Here is a 14,904-nt window from a genome sequence, read left to right on the forward strand (position 1 = left end):
CCCCCCCCGCCAGGGTGGAGATGGGTGCCTGGGGAGAGGATGCTGGGTGGGTGGTGAGTTGCAGCCACCGGCTGCAGCCCAGTGGAAGTCCTCATATGCTTTCAAAGCCTGGCCCTGGGACTGATCAGCCGCCTAGTAAAGATCCTTCTAGCTGCCCAGTTCTGGTGACCTAGTGCCTTTCAATCAGGAGATGCCCAGGTCAGTCTCCAAAGGCCCTGCCAGGCCTCTCGGAATAAGGTAGAAGTTGAGTCCCTGAATAACTGCTGGCTTAACTACACCTGTCTCTGCCCCTGGGCCTAGAGTTCGGGTCTCAGACATTTAGGGACAGAGATGGAAAGAAAGCATCAACTGAAAGATGATCTTGGAAGAAATCACGTAAAGGGAGAAGTGAAAGGTCAAGACTGCTGGCTTCTCCTATCTGAAGAGTGGGGTGAAGAAGGGAGTCGTTTAATGGGGCAGGGGTGTGAAAAGAGGACACAAAGGACGTCGGGGCACAGGATGGGGATTGGAATGGACCTGCAGGGCATCGAGTTCACCCCTGTGCCATGCAGGAGTCCCTCTTCATCACCCTTACCAAGTGGCTGTCCAGCCTCCATGGGCATACCTCCACTGACGGAGCGCTCACTCCTTCCTGAAGCAGCCATTTCTGTTTGCACAGCTCTGAGTTATCCTACATCTAAATCTGCAGGTCCACTCAAGGTCAAGTTCTATGCTGTGAGACTCCACGGAAACAGTTCCATCTCCCCCGTGGTGAGACAGCGTTGCAGGGACTGGAAAATGGAGACCCTGATACCTGGCCCCTGAGGATTTTCTTGGAAGGCCTCCGAACCGTCTCAGAGGCCATCCCTTGAGCTTGTAGTTGAGTCTTGCCTCTTGGGTCACTCTCTGAAGGGACGTGCAGAGGGGTGCCTAGGGCTGCGTGTGTGCCCGGATGTATCTGTGAATTATACTGCATGCTCATGGCTGGGGGTTGGCAGGGATGCAGACCAGCCCTGTATGTGTAAGGAAAAGCATCACTTCCTTCCCTATGTGCCTGGGCTGTGGTCACGTGTCAGCGTGACCATGTGTGCATGTCTCTGACAGTGACTGCATGTGGGTAGCAGTGCTCCTGATGGCCTGCCAATGAAGGGCTGTGTGTGTGCGACTAACCGTGATCACAAGTGTGAATCTGCACACGAACGGCTTGCTAGGGCTGTACGTGACCTGCCAGGTATGTGTGCGTCCTGTGACTCTGGTCAGGTTGTCTCCGAGTGTCTGGTTGTGACCAAAGAGTGTGTGTGTGACAGGTTGCCATCTCACGCATATATGAGACCGTGTTGGTGACAGATCATAATGATGATGTGCGTGTCAGAGACTGGCTGAGGCAGTGAGTGTGTGCGAGGTGGTCACATGTGTGCCTATGCACGAGGATGTGGTTGTGTTTGCGTGCGTGGATGCATCAGTGTGGCTGCGTGTCAGCGCTGATGGCTGTGTATGTGTGGCTGCGGCTCTGTGTGTGACGCAATGTGTGTTTGTGACTCTGTTCTGAGGGGTGTGTGTGTGTGTGCGTGTGAATGGCTGCGGCTGAGTGCAAATGAAGGTGCCCGTGTGTGGAGGTGGAGGTGGAAAGGGTGAGGACAAGGCAGGATGAAAAGGGGACTTGCTCGGAAAGGTCTCCCCAACCCCATTTTAATCAGAAACGGAGCAGCTGTTAGTCTGAATAGACACTGCACAACGGCAGACGTCTTAATCTCTTCTGCATTGTGATTCACTCGGCGAAGCCCTATTACTCAGCTTTTGATAGGAGCTTACTTGTCTCAAGTGTTTTCATTATTGCCCTAATACTATCTATTAACATACTGGAGGGAGCTCGCTGCTGTCTGGAGCTGGCATCACTGGGCTTTTAAAGATTATGGGCCTTGCAAATACATAACATTTTACTGCCTTGCAGACGTAATTCATTGGGAAAAAAAAAGGCTCACGTAAATAGATAGGTAAATAGATAACTGAGTAGGGGAGAGAGGGCGCTGGAGGGAGAAGGAGAATCTATGATCCAAACGTGGCTGTCATCTCCAGCTCAAATGATTGCCTTTTGGGAGGAAGGGCCAGACAGACATCTGTCTCATTTGGGGCACCTATAGCCCCAAATCCTTCATCTCTGGGTATCCTGGGGTGGGGGTACTGCCTGGTCTCGTGGCTGACAGTAAGACCCTGGGCTTCTCTGAGGGACGCTCCGAGGTGCAGACAGGGGTGAGATGCAGGGAAGCACGTGGTGGAAAGACCGCAGGATTCTGTGGCAGGAGGCACGGGTTTGAACCCCAGGTGTGCTGCTGATGTGTGGGGTGACCTTTGTTCCCATCTCTGTGCCTTGTTTCCGAAACTGCAAACCGAGGAGTCTGAACCAGATCCACTAAAAAGGCCAGTTTCAAAGGCCATCCGAGACCCAGATGGTGCTTGAACAAAAATGGTCAGCGGTAACTCATCAACCTGGATTCCCGAGGAAGAAGAGTGCCAGCAAGGCCACCATCTCAGAACTGGCAAACTGCAAGACGGTCCTCTGGTCTAACCACCAACCCTCTTCCGCGTTCCTGCCACACGGGAGCACCCCTACCTACCGGGACAGGAATCCCACTACGTTCTTTTCCTCTTACTAAAAGGATAAACTTGGGGCGCCTGGGTGGCGCAGTCGGTTAAGCGTCCGACTTCAGCCAGGTCACGATCTCGCGGTCCGTGAGTTCGAGCCCTGCGTCGGGCTCTGGGCTGATGGCTCAGAGCCTGGAGCCTGTTTCCGATTCTGTGTCTCCCTCTCTCTCTGCCCCTCCCCCGTTCATGCTCTGTCTCTCTCTGTCCCAAAAAATAAATAAATGTTGAAAAAAAAATTAAAAAAAAAAACAAAACTACGAGACTTTAAAAAAAAAAAAAGGATAAACTTTAAACTCTTTTGCTTTTTCCGTGTGCTTCGAGATGATGTTTGAAATACATACAAACCCTTCCCTTCATCAAATTTCGCTGAAATAATAGAAAGGCACATAAAAAGAATATATTCATATCTGCCCAAGAAAATGAGAAATCATGGCTCCAGGAGAACAGAGAAATTTGAAGACTTTCTAGAAGACAAAAAGCAGATAGAATCCAATTTATGGAGAAAACCAGAGTGGTTAAATCAGCATGAAGAAATTGACTAAGGAGATGTAAGCTGTTCTCTCCAACAGAATCTTGGGGAGACTCCCAGTTTAGGGAGCAGGGAGCAGGCCATGGTGTAGACATCAGGCAACGAACTATTGAATAAACAGGCAGCAGTCTCTTTCTCTCCCGATGTGTACAGAATGACTGGCTGTGGCTTTTGCTCCTGACACAGAAGCCTGGTGGACTGCCTTCTAAACAACATGAAAGATCTACCTTAGGAGGTATGGTAAACTGACACGTTGGTGTCAATGAACAACCCCTCTCAGTAGTCACATCCTTGTGGGATTCCCTACACATTGGGTTTGGACTTGATATTGTAACCTGTTTTGGCCAATGGGACATTAGCAAGTCTGCTGAAATTACTGGGGCTTGTCTGCTTAGAACACTCCCCCTTAGAATGGGACCACCATTCTGTAAGAAAGTCCACCCTATTCTGGAGAAAGAGGTTCTGGAGGATAAAAATCCATGTGGAGAAAGAGCCCACCTGTTGGAGAAACTAGATGTTTTTCTTGTTTTTTTTTTTAATGTTTAATGTTTATTTATTTTTGAGAGACAGAGAGAGTGAGAGAGAAAGAGAGAGCACGTAAGCAGGGGATGGGCAAAGAGAGATGGGCAAAGGCTCTGTCAGCACAGAGCCTGATGCAGGGCTCGAACTCACAAACCATGAGATCATGACCTGAGCCAAAGTTGGACACTCAACCTACTGAGCCACCTAGGTGCCCCGAGAAACTAGATGTTTTAGCAGATAGCCAGCACCAAGGCCCCAGACATTAAAGTGAAGCCTTCTGGGCCTTCCAACACAGCCCAGCTGCCCACCGAGTGCAGCAACATGAGTGGGTCTAATCAATACCACATGGAGTAAAAGAATGAGCCCAGGAAACCCATAGAATCACAAGAAATAACAAATTGTTGTTTTAAGACATGAAGCTGTGGGGTGTTTTGTTATGTGGCACTAGATAACTGATACAAGAGAAATGACTATGTAGGGGTTGAGTGAAGCAGAACAGAACTAAATCTTTGCAATGCTCATGGGAAGGGGAAAAGAAAGAAAAGACAATGAGGTAGGCCTGCTCAGCAAAGAAATATATTAAAATACTTCATACACAGAATAAAGTCTACCTTACTTCAGCAGTCATGAGAGTCCCCAGCCTGCCTATGTATGGTCCCCTCATTCTTTCTAACAAGACCCCCCTACAGTGAGCAACCCCTCCTGCTGTCTCACTGACACAGAGCTGCCGACAGCCTCCTTTCCAGGGGAAGGTCCATTTTGAATGCACACCTACACAGCCATGAAGGAAACTCATACCAGTCTCCTGAATATATTAGGCTACCTAATTTTAAATGTATAAATCTGAAATGATCATCATGGATCACCTTTGAGGCAAACCAAAAGTATGAGAAAGAGTAAGATAAAAAGCCAAAACAACTCATCCTGGAGGAAAGTGAGAGAATGTAGGAACAGAGAGGAACTTTAAAAGAATTCTAGATTGTATCCTCAGAGAGATCCAAAAGAAATTTGCTTTCATAAAATAAGAGTAGATTTCTATTGAAAAGAAGCAATCAAATAAAAAGAAATTATCCTTGAAAATTAAAAACATGAAGATAAAATCAAAGAAATCCCCTAGAAAATAGAGTGGAAACACAAAGAGATACAAAATATGAGAAAATACATGACCTAATACTTATAAACACTCTAGACTAGATAAAAGAGGCAATAGAGGTAATGAAATAATTAAAGATATAATTTCAAAATATTTTCCAGAGCTACAGAAGGACCTGAGTCCTCAAACTATAAAAAGACCCACCCAGTAGTAAGCAGAAAACACGAAAAAAATACACATCCTTGTGGCATTTCTAAATTACAAAATGAAAACAGAATTCTCAATGTTTCTGGATTGCTTCAAACCTAAAATTCTACATCAGCCAAACTATCAACTATGAAAACAAATCCAAGATGTTTTCTGATAAGGAAGAACAAAGAAAATTTACTATTATTCATTCACCCCTTCTGAAGAAATAATTATGTACTATAGGAAAACCAAAATAGAATTCAAAAAGGAGAATGTCATGGATTTTTAAATGCTTTATTTTTATTTTTTTTATTTTTTATTTTTTGCATTTTAAAATGTTTTAAAGAAAAGAAACCAGTAAATGTTTAAGAGTCTAAATAATGAATGAAAATGCATCTATAAAACTTTAATTTTAAAGAAATGATCTATTTTTAAAATATGGAAATAAAATAATAACACTTGGAACCAAAGTTTCAACAAAATATGAAACATAGGAAGAGGTCTAAGATACTTGAAAGAAAAAGTGGTTGAATAAGTTTATTAAAAATTTAGAGGGGTGCTGGATGGCTCAGTCAGTTGGACATTCGACTCTTGGTTTCCGCTCGGGTCATGATCTCACGGTTCTGGGTTCAGGCCCTATGTTGGACTCTGTGCTGACAGTGCAGAGACTGCTGGGGGTTCTCTCTCTCTCTCTCTCTCTCTCTCAAAACAAATGAACTTAAAAAAATAGAGCATTAGAAAAATAGAAATAGTACACATAACTTGCCAAAAAATACAGAAAAATAAAAATAAAGAAAACTTGATCAATTGAACAGAAGGTGGGGAGACATCCAAACATACCAAAATCACAATAATTGTGAATGGGTTAAACTCTCTTATGAAATGACAGAGACTTTCAGAATGGGTGAAAGAAATCTCAACAACATATACACATGTCCACACATAATACAATTATTTTGAAGAGTTGCATTTAAAACAATGTACTACAAAAAGGAAGAAAAATAGAAGAATGGAAAAATGAATATATACTAACAAAACAAAACAAAACGAAAGCATGAAAATATTAGTATAAGATTTAATAGAATTCAAAATAAAGCACCTATAAAAGGTACAACGTACCAAGGAATTATGACAATGAAATACATTTTATACTTAAACAACAAAGTATCAAAATATAAAAGAAATAGTACTACAAAGAGAAATTGTCAAACTTGTAATGACACTTCATTCATCCGTGCCTTTCAAAAGCTGATAGATCTGGTAAAGAAAAAGAAGTTAGTTTGATTTGAGATCTATATAAGAAGATTTACTGAACTGAGAATATACATTTATATGTTGTTTTTTAATATCTACGATACAAACAAAAATTGACCATCCATTAAAGTTGGCTTGAAGAAAAATCTTAATTCCAAAAAGTAGACACCATATAGGCTACATTTTCTGACTACAATGTTAAAAAGAAAAAAAAAAACTAGAATCAAAGATAAAAGAGTAGCAAAACAATGTAACAAATACTCAGCAACCTGAAATTTTAAACATTTAAAAAATTTTTTTAACATTTATTTTTTGAGAGAGAGAGAGAGAGAGAGACAGAGTGTGAGCAGGGGAGGGACAGAGAGAGAGAATGAGACACAGAATCCGAGGCAGACTCCAAGCTCTGAGCTGCCAGCACAGAGCCCACACAGAGCCCGACACGGGCTCAAACTCACAAGCTGTGAGATCATGACCTGAGCTGAAGTCAGACACTTAACTGACTGAGCCACCCATGTGCCCCTCAGCAACCTGAAATTTTAAAACGCTATTCTATATAACTCTCAGGTTAAAGACAAACTCAAAATTGAAATGATTATTTATAAATTAATGACACTGAGAGCACCATATAATGAATTCAATTGTTAAGGCCAATGCAGTATTTACAGAAAAATGTATAGCCTGAACACATTTATTAGAAAACAGGAAAGAGAGTTGAATGCAAGCAATTGGGAATAGGAAAATTAGAGGGGGGAAAAACCTCTATAAAAATAAGGAATTAATAGAGATAAAAGCAGAAATTAATGAAATGAGAAACAAATGTTGACTTGGTAAATGAAACCAAATGCTGCTTCTTTAATTTATTTATTCCCCTGGATGGCTCAAGAAGAGGTAAAAAATGCTAACATACACAGAAGAAATTAGATCATCAAAGTATGCTTCTAAAAACAGCATCAGGCCCAAAATGGTTTTAACAGTGAGTTATAGCAAACCTTCAAGGAACCAATAACTTCTGCTATTTAAATAGCTACAAAGCAGAGAACAAAGACGGAAAACTTCCCCAATCCAGTCTGTTGGGCTAGCACTGGAGTGGGCATCTGTGGTTTTTCTCCTCAGTGTTCATTCATCCTTCTAGTAACCACACCCTGATTACCCTCAGCGGGAGCTGTCTCCCTCTCCACCCTGGTCTGTGTCTCTCTACTTCCAGAGGAGGTGACGCCATCCCTCGTTCCAGGGCTGGGCACATAAACCTCGTTCAGCTTTCCTTTCTCCCGACCATTGTGAATGGTTCAGGAATGGGCATGTGATCCTGTTAAGAACAAATTTTTCAGTGGCTTCTGGGCTATAGATCCTGGAGCCACCATTTGCCTGCTGTGTGGAGCCCTAGACGAAAGCAGACACAAGGGAAAAGCAGAACCAGGACAGAGAGAGAGAACGAGCATTGATTACAGTATCTGAGCCCTGAATGGAGCCCTGCCTCCAGGTATGCCCTACCCCCACCCCGTACCCTCCAGCTCTCAGAACCACTGTTTAAAACAAGCTCAAGTTGAATTTTCTGTCATTTTCAATGGAAGCCACTAACCCCAACAGACCAAAACTGAACTGAGACAACACACACAAGGAAGTGGCCCAATCAAAATTACACTGATGCAAAACTCATAAATAAAATGGTAGCAAATTTAATCTAGCTATGTATTATAAGACCAATAAATCATGAGCAAATAGGTTTCATCCCAAGAATCAAACATAGATTCTAACATTACAAACCAATCTTTATTTTTAAATTCACTATAGTGATACATTAAAGGAAGAAAACTAAATGGCCGTCTCTAACAAGATGATAAGAATTTGTAATCCGCTTCCTTAACCTGATAAAGGGTCCTGGCAGTGGTCAGTTTTACGTGTCTAATTGGTGAGGCCACAGTCCCCAGTTATGCAAACACTCATCTAGGCATTACTGTGACCATATTTTGTAGTATGATTAAAGTCCATAATCAGGTGACTCTAGTTAAGGGAGATTATCCTGGATAATCTGGGTGTGCCCTGATTCAACAACATGAAAGGCTTTAGGAGCAGAATTGAGACTTTGCAGAAGAAGAAATTCTACCTGTGGGCCACAGCTTCAGCTCTTGTCTGTGAGTTCCACCCACCCTTCCTGACAGCCTGCGACCTGCCTAGCCAGCCCCCACAATTGCAATAAAGCTGTTCATATATATTTCCTAGCAGTTCTATTTCTCTGGTAGTGCCCTGACTGATACAGGTTTCTAACTGCAGAAAACATCATACATACCTGTGGACCACAGGAAACATTTCCTCTCAGGCAAGGACGAGACAAGATCCCCACTATTCCAACGTTTTAAAAGGATGATGGGGACGCACCTGGGTGGCTCAGTTGATTGAGCGTCCAAATTCGGCTCGGGTCATGATCTCAAAGTTCATGGGTTCAACCCCCACATAGGGCTCTCTGCTGTCAGCACAGAGCCTGCTTCAGATCCTCTGTCTCCCTCTCTCTCTGCCCCTCCCCCTCTCAAGCATGTTCTCTCTCTCTCTCTTTCTCAAAAATAAATAAACATTTAAAAACAATAAAAGGATGATAGGGGAGGGTCTTACCAGGAAGATGCAGTAGGCAGAAGAATGCCCCTTCCCCCTAAAGATGTGGGTGATGGGCACTGAGGAGGGCATCTGTTGGGATGAGCACTGGATGTTGTATGGAAACCAATTTGACGATAAATTATATATAGATATCATATATATATGATATATATGTCATATATATCATATATATGACATATATATGATATATAAAAGATCTTTTATATATATGATTTTATATATATCATATATAAAAGATATATAAAAGATCTTTTATATATATGATATATATATGATATAGATATATAAAAGATGTTCAGGTCCTACTTCCAGAACCTGTGAATATGTTAGGTTATAGGGCAAAAGGGATTTAGCTGGGATGAGCTGGGATGATTAAATTCAGGATCTTGAGGGAGGAGATGATTCTGGATTTTCCATGTGGGTCCAATGTAATCATAAGGATCCTTATGAGGGGGGTAAAAAAAAAAAAATAAGAGGCGGGAGTTTCGGAGTCGGAAGAGAGGTGAGAGACGCAGCTGTGGGCCAGGGAACATGGGCGGCCTCTGGAAACTGGAAAAGGAAAGAAAATGGATTCTTCCTTAGTGCCTGCAGAGGGAATGAAGCCCTGCCAGCCCATTTTGGAATTCTGATCTGCAGAATGATAAGATAATAAATCTGTGTCGTTTTAAGCCACTAAGTTTGTGGTCATTTGTTACAGTCACAATAGGAAGCACATACAGCAGGTGATATTTGAATAAGAACCCGAGGGAAGAGAAGATATAAGATAAGCATCTATCTGGGAGAATTGAGTTTTAGATAGAGGGGAAAGCCAGAGCAAAGGCCCTGTGGTAGGAATGCTAGAGTAAGAGCAAAAGGCCAGGGTGTGTTGAACAGCAGGACCCAGAGGGAGGGGACCAGAAGGTGGGGTCCGGGAGGAGTGGTGGGGCACCACAGGTGATTGTAAGGGTTCTATTTTTTAGGCCTTCTGAGCACATAGAGCAGAGGGGTCCACAATTCAACTTACACCTTGTTAAGGACCACTCTGTCTCTTGTAGGTGTCTACCCGCTTCATCCTAAAGAACTCTGCACTTGCCCGGCCCCTTCCAAGTTTCCAGCAATGCATTCGTGCGGTCATACACTTTATAAAACTTGCAAAAGCATGATACTATAACCACAATTGGTTAGGACCAGCTGATCTCTTTCTTGATTTTTCTACCATATCAGCTCTCAGTGCTGGAATGGCCACAGGCATTTTTGGGGTCCAGCTGGGGAAAATTGAGCTGGGGTACTTCCAGTGTGAGTTCAGTTTGAGTTCAGGGATATATTCGTGTGGTTCACAGTTCTTCCTATGTTTTTAGAAGTTATTGCCGGCTGTCCTGGAGCACGAATGGCTTTTAGGAACCCGCCTACCACCCACCATGTCGCTGCCCGGGACCGTGATGTGAGAGCTTTACCCGAGTGCTGTCAACTCACAGAATTCTTAAAAAATTAGTCACTTCACAAGAAAATTTGAAAGGCCCAGAAATCTTGCAGTTCACATATGAAAGAAACTTGACAGAGCTTTCCCAAACTTGACAGTTCTAAAAATTTACCATAACCAGTTGGGTAAATGGAGGAAGCTTTTTTAAACCATTAATTAAAAAGAAGGCAATCAAGTGCAATAAAGAACACATTTGTACTCTTTCTATGAAATGACTTTGTCATGGGAAAAGGTATGACAAAGAATATGAAGCCAAAAAATACAAGGGAGAAAGTAACGTAGAGGGGTGCCTGGGTGGCTCAGTCAGTTGAGCGACAGACTTCGGCTCAGGTCATGATCTCACAGCTTGTGAGTTCGAGCCCTGTGTCAGGCTCTGTGCTGACAGCTCGGAGCCTGGAGCCTGCTTCGGATTCTGCGTCTCCCTCTCTCTCCGCCCCTCCCCTGCTCATTCTCTGTCTCTCTCTCTCTCTCTCTCTCTCTCTCTCAGTCAAAAATAAATAAAACATTAAAAAAAAAAAAAAACTACTTCAGGGGCACCTGAGTGGCTCAGCCTAAGTGTCCGACTTCGGCTCAGGTCATGATCTTGCAGTTTGTGAGTTCGAGCCCCGCGTCGGGCTCTGTGCTGACAGCTCAGAGCCTGGAACCTGCATCAGAGTCCGTGTCTCCCTCTCTCTCTGCCCCTCCCCCCACTCATACTCTGTCTTTCTCTCAAAAATAAATAAACATTAAAAAAAGAAAAAAAGAAAAGAAAGTAATGTAGAGGTAGGCCAGGCAATCAATTGATAAAAGAGATTGTTATTTTCCCGATCGATGTCATCCATTTGTGGTATTTATTGGCCTGTTACAACTCTGTGTTTTGCCGTGATTTGTGTTTTCATCTAAATACTTACTTTCATTCCTAACTTAGTATTTCTCGTCTTTTAATTTCTTCCTAACGAGGGCTCCGCAAATTGCATACGCTTCAGGCCCCACGAGACCTGGATCTCCCGGGGATGAATGGACAATGGGGGCTACAGTGAGCTAGTCCTTGGCATCTTTGCCTCAGACTCATCTTTCCGTGTCCCCCCTGCCCTGGTCTCTGGCGGGGGAGTGACCCTGCAGGCCATGTCCAGGGATCCTGCGTCAGCTGCCTTCTGGCAGGACCCTGTCAATGAGAAGGCCCGGTAGGAGACAAGAGGCCTGGAAGGAGGGAGAAGCCAGTCCTTCCCACATCACTAACCACCCCTCTGTGCTCCTAGCTCCAGCCCAACAGGCCTATGTTGCTCACAACTTCTTTCAAAGTAACTCTGGCCCCTGGGTGAAGGTAACGCCACCTTTTCCTGTCGTGCATACGGTCTACAGGTGGTCACAGCTTCTTGCTGTTGGCAATATGGGGGCTGCCTCCCGGTGTCCTATTTGCCTTCTCAGCTGTCACTGTGTAGCCGGTGTCAGTATTACCTTCCCTCGTGGACCGCTCTCTGTTGTCATGGGCAGATCCTGCCTGAAAGAAGGAGGTAAGGACAGAAACAGGGAGGCCTGTTGGGTAGGGGGCTCGTGGAAGCGCCCAGTGGAGGAATGAAGGTGACTTGCTCCAGAGTCATAGTTTTAGACGTAATGAAAAGTGATGGAGACGCGGGTGAGTTTTGCTTGGAGACAGATTGGGTGAAGTGAGGGAAGAAGAGAAGTTGAAGATTAGTGTGAGCTGTGGGACCTTAGCACCTGGAAGAACAGGCCATGGCTGCGGGAGGAGGTGCACCCTGAGGGGATGGGAGGAGGCGAGGAGTCTGGGGGATGTGTTAAGTTTGAGACGCCCATTAAACACCCAAGCAAATTTATCAAGGTGGCGATTGATGATTGGCAATATGAGCCCTCTCAGGAAAGAGATCCAGGCTGCAGACATAAATTTGGGAGTCATGAGTATATAGGTAAAAAAAAAAATAAACAAATAAAGCTGTGAAACTCATCAACATACCAGCCAGAGAGTATAGATAAAGAAGGGCCTTGAACTAAACCCTGGAGCACTCCAATGTTTACACAAGAGATGAGGGGCTAGCCAAGGAGTCCAAGATGACTGTCAGAAACCGGGAGAGTGGTGTCCTGGGAGTCAGGTGAAGACAGTGTGCCTAAGAGAAGGGCCATATGTGTTGAATTTGGCTGACAGGTCAAGTTCAATGAGGCCTGAGATTGACCATTGCATTTTGCAATATGGATGTCATTGGTGACACTCACAAGAGCGATTTCAGCAGAACGTTGAGGACAGAAAAACTTGGGAGATCATAAATATGAACAATTTTTTTTTTTTTTTTTTTTTAGTTTTGCTGTGAAGTGAAGAAGAGAAACAGTATAACAGCTGGAAATAAAAGTGAGGTCAAGAGAGGAATACAAATATATATATATATATATATATTTATATATACTTATCTACGCATACATACATACACACACATGCGCGCATACATAACAACTTTCCATTACGGTATGACATACGTAGAGAGGACTGCACAAATCATGAGCTTCAAGTCGGTAGGTTTTCACAAGTTCATGTATCCATGTAAATCCTACCTAGATCAGGAAAGAGAGTACTACCAGCACCCCAGAAGGTCCCTCATGCCCAGTCATTATCCAGTTCTTCCTCCCCAAGGTAGCCACTATTCTAACCATAAATTAATTCCGTTGTTTTTGAAACTTGTGTGGTAGAATCATACAATGCGACTTCTTTTGCTCAACATTATTTGTGAGATGTTGAATATAGCAATAGCCCATTCATTTTCATCACCACATAGCATGCCCTTTATGACTATTCCACAAATTCTGCACCCATTCTATTCTTACGGATGGGCACTTAGATTGTTTACTGTCTGTGTATTATACTTAATGTTATCTGAACATGCTTGCACGTATCTTTTGGTACACAAGCATATGCCTTTGTGTTTGGTATATACGGTAGGTGTGGGATAGCTGGATAAGAGGGTAAGCGTATATTCAGCTTTAGTAGATATTACCAAGTAGTTTTTCAAAGTGGTTATACCAATCTACACTCCCACCAGCACGGCAATCAGTTGTTCTGCAATCCTTGTCAATACCTGGTACTCTCCTAGGTCTTTTTAATTTCAGCCGATCTGAGGCAGGTGTCATGATGCCCCACCAAGCTTTTCATTTCCATTCTCTTGGTGACTGGTAAGGTTGAGCACACTTTCATACAGTCAATGCCCATTTGATACTTGCTTTTATGAAGTCGCTGTTCAAGTCTTTTGAGGAAATATGAGAAGGTGTTAAATGAGAGAGTAGGAGAGCAAATGACCTAGGATACTTGCCTTCACCTACAGTACCAAGAGTCCACTTGAGCTTCATGGCCATGAATTTAACATGAGATTGGTCAGCATGTCATGTTTTCCCTCAGACCCAGGAGCATATGGAGAACGGGGCCTAGTGAGGGTTGAGAGCTTCCCTGATGAGTGAGGAGCAAGGAAGTTGAGGGGGTTAGGGTGATGAACCAAGGGCTCTGGACCGGGCAGGGTACAGAGTAAGGATAGTGAAACTATAGAAGCACCGACAGATTGTAGGTCCTGGTGGGCTAAAGAATTGTTGGAGTAGAAGAACAGAATGAATGAGCTGGAAAGGTTACCAGTGGTGCTCAGAGAGGTGAATTGCTTAAACTGGGCTATGGGGATGTCAGAGTTATTGGTCATGATTCGGTCTGTGGCAGGAGCATGGCCATGAATGGATGAGAAACCAGATCTTAATAGAAATCAAGTAACTGAGAGAGCAGGGTATAGGGAAAATGACCTATTTGAATGTGGACATCACCAAGAATTATGATGGGATTATTGTTGGAGAGAAGTTATTCTAATTCATCAGTATTAGCAAAAAAAAAAAATAAATGAATACAGAGAGCAAAGGGCCCAATTACTATAGAGAAACAGACCTGTTTATACATGGGAAGTTACTATGTAGGTCAGAAGTAATTTCAAATTAGTGCAGAAAGGATAGGTCATGCCGTAAATAGTGTCAGGACAACTGTCTATTCCCAGGGAAAATAACATCATTTTACCCCTGCCTCACACCATCTATAAGTGTAACTTTCAAATGGATTAAAAGACTAAACGTTCAAAACTAGAAGAAAATAAAGGAGAACATTCTTATAATATTGGGATAGAGGTTTACCTAAAGTAAGATCTGAGATCCCAAGCAATGATAATAGTTAATCTTTATTGTGTGATGCCCTGCAGTGGTTACCAATCTAAGACCTTTTCATGTGTATTAATCCATTTAATCTTCACAACAACCCTATGCAGAGGTACTCAAGGCCTCATTTTACATATGAAAACTGAGGCACAGAAAGGTTAGGTAATTTGCCTAAATCACACAGCTAAGATAACTCCAGACCGGAATATAAATAATTGACACATTAAACTCCTGTATGACAAAAGAGAAGTAAATAAAGTTTAAAGAAAAAGGACAACCAGGAGCAAATATATTACTAACTATGTACTTTCTCTTTTAAACAGCTTTATCGAGGTATGATTGACATACAATAAACGGCACATATTTAAAGTGTACAATTTGATGAGTTTTGACATAAGTATACACCTGTGAAACCATCACCACAATCAAGAATGAACATATCCATCACCCCCAAAAGTTATT

Source organism: Lynx rufus, unplaced genomic scaffold (assembly GCF_022079265.1).
Source record: "Lynx rufus isolate CCGP_SWC_20201006 ecotype Redwood Valley unplaced genomic scaffold, mLynRuf1.p SCAF_2, whole genome shotgun sequence".
Lineage (NCBI taxonomy): Eukaryota > Metazoa > Chordata > Mammalia > Carnivora > Felidae > Lynx > Lynx rufus.